At 40.4% G+C, this 7,856-nt stretch overlaps 1 pseudogene; it reads left to right on the top strand.

Moving 5' to 3' along the window:
- Positions 1-486: 486 nt before the first annotated feature.
- Positions 487-5,411, top strand: LOC147457765 (aquaporin PIP2-1 pseudogene; annotated as a pseudogene).
- Positions 5,412-7,856: the final 2,445 nt, after the last annotated feature.

A 7,856-nucleotide genomic window follows, 5' to 3' on the forward strand; every position in this document is an offset into this window, starting at 1 on the left:
AACTTGGCATCGAAAGACTTATAATAAGAGGTGATTCCTTACTAGTTATTAGTCAAATCCAAGGGATATGGAAGTGCAAGAACCCTACTCTAGTGGAGTGGCTTAGACAGGTGAAGGCTTTGATAAAGAACTTTGAAGCTACACAGGTACAACATGTTGTGAGAACCCTCAACAAGGAAGCAGATTATCTCGCCAATGAGAAACTTTAGATCATGGTGGGAGGTGTGAAGCTCTACGAACCAAAGTACCAAGGCCAAGAGGAATTGAAGGACATCATATTTTTCCTCCGAACTGGTGAGTGCCCTAAACACTTGGATAAAGTGCAAAGGCATAGGTTGGTAAAAAAGGCAACTCCTTACCAACTCATAGGAGATGATCTGTATCATAAAGGGAAAGATTTGGTGCTAAGAAGGGTGCCCTCTGTTCAAGAAATAGAGAGAATCCTCTTTTCATGCCATGATGATGTTTGTGGGGGTCATTTTTCTCATGATATTACAAACAGGAAGATTTTGCAAGCAGGGTTTGTTTGGCCAAGTCTACACCGTGATGTCCAGCATTGGTGTAAGTCATGCAAAGGTTGTCAGATTGCTGGAAATCGACGACTCACTTACGAACCTCGAGTGCCAATAACTTCGTATGGTCCTTTTGAGAAGTGGGGTGTGGATGCAATAGGCCCCTTACCTCGCACATCTACCGGGAAGGTCTTCATCATTGTGGGAGTAGATTACATGACACGATGGGCGGAGGCAGCAAGCACAACACGAATTACAGCCGAGGAGGTATCAAAATTTATCTTTGATCACATATGCAGTAGATTTGGCACACCATTAGAGATTTTGTCAGATCGTGGTCCAGGGTTTCGAGCAGAGCTCCTAGATAATCTTTTGGCAAAGTTAAAAGTCAAACATTTGCATTCTACACCTTACTACCCTCAGTGCAATGGGTTGGTTGAAAAGGTGAATGGAATGATATGTATGATCATTTCTAAGCAGGTTGCAGACCGACCAAACGACTGGGATCGTCATTTGACCGCATCTCTATGGGCATACAGAACATCTTTCAAGGTATCCACTCAATTCACTCCTTTTCATTTGGTATATGGATAGGAGGCACTCCTTCCTATTGAGGTGGAGATTGCAAGCCTACGCATTCTCTCACGGGGAGCAAAGAGGCCAAAAGAAGCTTTGCAGGAAAGAATTTTAGATCTTCAACGACTTGAGCTTGATAGAGAAGAGTCCATCGACTATTACATTGCCCAAGCCACAAGCCAAAGGGACAAAATCAACAAGAAGCTCAAGGGGAAAGGATTGAAGGAAGGTATGTTGGTTCTTCGCTATGATAACCGACTTGATACTCGACTTGACAAAAAGTTTTTGCAAAGATGGGAGGGACCTTTCATGATAAAAACAAAGTTTGGGAATGGTAGTTACAGATTAGCAGATTTATCAGGAAAACTCCACAAGACCAGATCGAGAGTCAATGGATGGAGATTAAAGCCCTACTTTCAACGTATCAATCCGTTGATAGGAAGTCATCTACCTACATCGTCTAAGCTCCAAATTGGCATGGCTCCCTTCGGCTTGGCAAATGCTCCACCTATTTTTAAAGCTTTGATGTGCAAAGAAGAACCAGCCTTGGAATCTCAACATACCCAAGGCAACCCTCCCATCTCCGATTTATGGGATTGAGGTAATGAAAAGTAGGTCTAATGGAGTAAAAGAGTGTATATCGCTCCTCCTTTTTCCAGAACAATAAGAAAAAAAGAAAAAAAAGAAGAAAAAAAAGAAAGAAAAGAAAAAAAGAAAAAAAGAAGAAGAAGAAAAAAAACTCTTTTGTTTCATTTAGGAGCATGAATGATCCTAGATGAAGGGGGAGGGCTAATATGAGTAGCGTTAAATGGTAACCTTGCATTTGCACTACATTTCTACTTAAATGTATATATTTTTTATCAAAGTTTTAAACTAGTGTTCATTCTCTCTTTCCGTAATAGCCTTTTGCCATACAATCACCTTACCCTTCTCAGATCTTTATACATTTACATCATATTTCTCTCTTCACGCTAAATGTAAATAGTAAACTTAATTTTACTCTCCTAGTTTTTTACTGCACATTCTTTTAACTAATTACCTTTAATAATTTAAATATCTATCTACATCCCATAATTTGTAAATAAATAATTTATGGGCACTTATCTTACCCATCTTCTCTCAAGGGTAGGGTTAACCTTGTAGGCCTTCCCTTCCCCACCACTATGTGACCCAAGTCTTGGATCATTTACTTGTGTTGGTCAAAAAATCTTAAATATAATGTATATCCCCAATAAATCAAACTTTATTGGAGCCTACCTCATTTGTTTAAGGTGGATTCCCTTTTGAAAAAAAGCATGCTACACCTTGGATGCATGCTAAAGGGCCCCCTACAAGGAGACTTGGTTCAAAAGGTGTTTTGGATGCATCTTGAACGCCTTAGCTCATGGGTATACTTGAGGAACACTCCAAAATCAGCTTAAACACTTTGAGAAGGTCAACTTTGCCTTTTACAGCACCCAATTCTGAGTTACAAGCTGAAAATTATGGTGAAAACAATGTGTTGCGGACATTGTTACTGCAGGTCAAAGTTACAATCAGGTAAACCACAAAGGTGAAAAGTTTTCTTGACTTCTCCAACATTCTAAAATACCAATGGGGAGTTAAAAACCACTTGCATGTGGAGGAGTCGGCTCAAGATGCTTCCAGAGACACAACAAACATGATGGGGACACTCTGCGGGAGCCACTGGAGTGACATCATGGTGGGGCCCACATACATTATCAACCCTTATGGAGCCTCCACGATCTAAAAGGCTATTTTTAATGAAAAAATAAGTCCCTTATTTGCATAATTGAAGGAATGGTCAAAAGGGAACCTAACTATGGTTAATTACCTACCCTAGTCAAGTTTAACCTAACCCAAGGTCTTGTACAGCTATAAAAAGGCCCTTTGGCAAGCACAAAAATACACACACCTACTCCATTGCTGCAAATAAGCTCCTCTAAGGTTAGGGAAGCCCTAATCTCTCTCTCCTCTCGTCTCCCTATCCATTTCCTAAGCTCGCTATCATAAGCGGCACCATAGAGAGAGCATCAATATGCTATTGCTACCATTCTCTTGCAAACATTTCTCTTATCATACTCATCCCTAAATAAGGATTTTAGATTCTATATGAGAGCAAGGATATCAAGTTCAATGATCTATCTCATGGTTTGATCAACAAATTGTTGCAAATGGGGTGTCATCGTCACCCTTTTGCTCTAAACGCATGTAAAATTGGTAAGCCTATCTTGGCAGCTTCTCATATTTTGTGCTCATTGGGTTGCTTGTTTGTTGAGAAATCTTTTTGTGCACCATGGTGTCTATTTGCTTGGCTTCTCTCCTTATGTTGTGTGTAAGTAAGTCTTGGGGCTGCATAGATGGAGAAGAGCTCTCTATGCATGCCGCCTTATGTGTGTAAGTAGTCTCTTCTTTTGGGAAAGGAAAGGAGTTGTCAAGTATTTGTGCATTATGGTGTTTTGAGTTTTGAGGTTTTGTGCTTGCTTTTCTTAGAAGTATATGAGCAGTAATATGGTGAAGGTCAATCTTTGCATGTGAGTTTGTGCAGTGTTCAAAGGGATTGCTTAAGGAGTGTGTGTTGAATGGTTGAAGGGCATTTTGTGTTGAAGCACATAAGGAAGGTGTGTGTGTGTGTGTTGTATATGGTTTGTTTTGGTTTCCTTCTTTCTCCATAAAAGAGGGTGGTGCCCCTAAGAAATATGCGTGTGTAGGGTCTCACGGAGTGGTTGTCTGGTGGGAGCCTTGAGTTGAGCCCCATCTCAAAAAATCTTTTTCAAGGGTATGAGACATGCGGGTCTTTAGAAGGATCTACATATGTTAAGGAGCCGGATGCTTGTGGATATCTGGTGGATAAATCTAAGGTATATAAAGAAAAGGATTGTAAGAGTCAAGAGGATGACACATCCTCTCAGTACAGTGATTCGCAGAAGAGAGAAACACATGGAGTGGTGAGGCTGGTAAAATCTCCACCTCCTACGTTTTGACTTGAACAAAGAAGGTATGAGATGGACAAAAGGAAATTGTGGTTCATTGCAAATAGAGGCTTAGCTAGGTCAGCGCCTGCTTACATCCAAGAGGAAATGCAACAAGAAGTCCATCGTAGCTTTGTGTGTGCACTATCGAGGGTGAGGCCAACATTGCCACTCCTGCCAAAAAGCCTACCAAGAAGCCCAAGACCATTGGACCGCCTTCTGGACCTAAGGTAAATATCTTGAGGCCTAAATCCTGATGGTTCAATGGAGTGGGAATGGTTGTTTCTATGGATTGGGCTCCAAGAGTGTGATATCCCGTGGTTGTAAGATTTGAGAAAGTGAACTATGCCGGTGTCTACAAACAACTATGCCTTGGATGAGATTTTTGTTGTGTAAGGAGAATTGAAGCCCTATCATTCCCTAGTGTAGATCTTCCTAAAACTATAACCTTCCATGTGCTATAATTAGCTAAGTCATGATGTCTCTTCTTCAATTTGTCATAGTGAAACTGTGTTTGTGAGATTTTGTTGGGGAAGAGACGCATTGCAATAAACATAATGCAGTGAAGCTAATTACTTAAAGTCTTGTGAGTCATAGGCTATGCCCCTATGCCCAATCCACCTCCTATGGTGGTGTAGGCATCCTCAGCATTGCCTGAGCCTTTGGGGACATGATCTTCAGTCTTGTGTATTGCACTGCTAGAATTTTAGGAGGAAGATGATTAACCCATTTGTCACCTTTGGATTGTTCTTGGCAAGAAAGGTTTTGCTACCTTGCACTCTCTTCTACATGATAGCTCAGTGCCTTCAAGCCATATGTGGGCAGGGCTTGAGAAGGGCTTCCAAAAGATCTTCTATTTATAGTGAGGAGGTGGTGGCAATTTGTTCATCTCCCCCTACTCAGTGGGCACTGGTCTTGCAATTGTAATCATTGGCACCTTTGCCCTTATCTACACCATCTTCTCTACCACTGACCCAAAGCACAATTATACTCCCATGTTCCAATGTTGGAGACCCTTCCCATTGGGTTTGCTATGTTCATGGTGCACTTGGCTACAATCACAATCATCATCGTTGGCATTAACCCCGCTCAAAGCTTTAGATCTATTGTGATCTTCAATGAAGAAAATATTTGGGATGATCATTGGATCTTTTGGGTGGGTCCTTTCATTGGAGTAGTGATAGCAGCAGCACATCACTAGTACGTGCTAAGAGTAGGGGCTTGGAAGGAATTTGGCTTTTTCAGGAGCCAAGAAAGCATGAGCTCCCTCACCCATGTTCCCATTCCCTTCCATTACATTCTTCACTTTTTCTTGTTGGACCTTTTCTATATGCACATATTCTTTTGTTGATGTAGACCACATTTGTGCATCATGATAGCCACCACACTCTAGAGTTCAACCCCTTGTTCCTTTTCACACACTCATTTTCCTCCTAGCACTCACAACCATACTAATCTAAACTCTTGTTTCTCTCTTGTGGATAATGCATTCAATAAAGTTTCTTGCTATATAGATTTTGTTTTTTTTTTTTTGGGGGGGGGGGGGGGGGGGAGGGGGAGAGAGAGAGAGAGAGAGAGAGAGAGAGAGAGAGAGAGAGAGAGAGAGAGAGGGAGGAGGAGGAGGAGGAGGAGCCAATTAAAACTAAAAAAAGGGGGGGGGGGGGGGGGGGGGGGGGGGGTTGGACTCCAAAGACCTCAAGACTTTGAAGTCTTCGAAGTGAGGTGTTTCTAATTTTGATGACACAACAAGAGTACTATTTTTAATCGATTGATCTCTTTGGATAGCATACTTGCATGTGGAGGAGGATTCAATTTTTGTAGACACCCTCATTGTGCTTCACATCTAGTTAATGCTATTTGGTTTTGAATAGATTCATCAGGTATGAAATCCTTCTTCTCTATATTTTCATTGTCTCATGTGTGAGTGTGACAATGTATGAGAGTGAGGTACGAGGTAGGGATTTTCTCTCTTGGCCGATACATGCATTGTGGTATTAATGGCCTCTTTGTTGATGTTCACCTATGTGTTAATCAAAGGTCCAAAAGGGAATGGGGTGCCCATAGGGATTCTTTTCTATGCACACAAATTATTTTCCATAGAAGAATAAATTCATCATTTTTTTCTTGTTAATTTCTTGATTTTTCCTTCACTTGGTCAATCTCGCTCAAAGTATGGTAAGACTATGCTAGTCAAACTACAAATTGCCAGAGGGGTCCTTGTTTAGAAGGTAGATATGTTATTAGAAAATAATGCCACCAGTAGCAAAGGCCCAAAGACTAGGATGAATCTCAGAGAGCAAGAGCTAAATCTCAAAATTATTTTCCATCTGGTTCGTATTACTAGCACGATGGTGCAGTAGGAGAAGTAGATCACAATGAACTACATAGATTTTGTTCCAGATCCCCCAATACTAGTGTATGCACTGCCTACTAAAGAAACAGATTTGCCTTGCTTCTTCCTAGCCTTGTACCCAAAGTACATTGAGCCAGCTAATTAGCAGTGGTATATTTGGATAGTAGCACATTATGATGAGAGAACCACAGCAAAATGTACCACTCACCTAGAAGTATATTTTGAATAAAGCTTTGAAGAAGGATCAAGTGGATGAATTGCAAGATGCCTTGCAAACATTTTGGATTAAGATATGGGTCAATGGCGCATTCAAATTAGAGAGTTGATCAAGATGACCAATGAACTTCTTCAGTTGATAGTAAAGGCTTCAAAGATTTTGGAGTCGTCAAGCAGGGCAGCGTTAGAACCCCAATTCAGAGAGATGGCCAAAATCCTATTTGAGGCCAGAATAAAAACCAACTAGCCACTTCTTGAAGGATGGAATCATGCAACATCATTTTTTCATAAGCTTGCCAGAGCCAGATTGATCTAAGGTAGATGCACTCTCCGAGGGGGGGGGGGGGGGGGGGGGGGGTCAATATATAAAAACCTATATATCATTGTGTTCAAGCACTATTTAGAAAACCCTTTAACTATGAGTTTATCACCACTAAAAGGGACCCCTTTCCTATTCTGTCTGTGAATTTTTTTCAGGATCATTTTTTTAAAACCCTTCTGTATGTAAAAATGTGAAAAAAGATAGAATAAAATAGTCCCCAATGTTGAACCCATGTGATAGGCATTTTTTAAAACTATAGTGACCCCCCTAGGATGCACTCTCTATGATGGTGACAGGAAGACTTGAAATGCTTTAATGCCATATGAACTAGAGATGGAAACTACATGCAAGGAGAAGTTGGAGTAGGAAGATATTTATAGCCTAATCCAGAAGGAGAATGTGGGTTCTGGTGCTCAAAAGGGTTTTAGTCCTCCACCACGAATTCTCTAGAAACCTCCAAAGAAGAAGGCTCCAAATAAAAGGAAGGTAGTTAGGTGGATTGAGTATGCTTAATTCAACTTGGATTAATCAGAGGACTAACTAAAACTTTTTGGAAATATTCCAAAATTCAAAGAAAAGAGGGAAGGAAACGTAGATGGTGTGAACAAATAGCACTCAAAAAGCCAGCAAAATACCGAGGAAACCCAACCTTTGAGTATACTTTTTTGAGCATATGAAAATCGGAGCAACATTTGATAAGCACCTTGATATAAAATAGATTGTAGAGGATGGTAGCAAGTGTAAATGCACAATTTCAACATAATTTTTATTTTTGAGGTTTTTAGTTGTGTACAAACTTTATATCTTCTTATATAACATAAAAATGATTATCAACTACCTTAATTATATCTTCTACTAAGATGTATTGAGGGGAAAAAAACACCTTCTTATTAATATTGTTTCAA

Source organism: Adiantum capillus-veneris, chromosome 5 (genome assembly GCF_014529385.1).
Source record: "Adiantum capillus-veneris isolate H3 chromosome 5, ASM1452938v2, whole genome shotgun sequence".
Lineage (NCBI taxonomy): Eukaryota > Viridiplantae > Streptophyta > Polypodiopsida > Polypodiales > Pteridaceae > Adiantum > Adiantum capillus-veneris.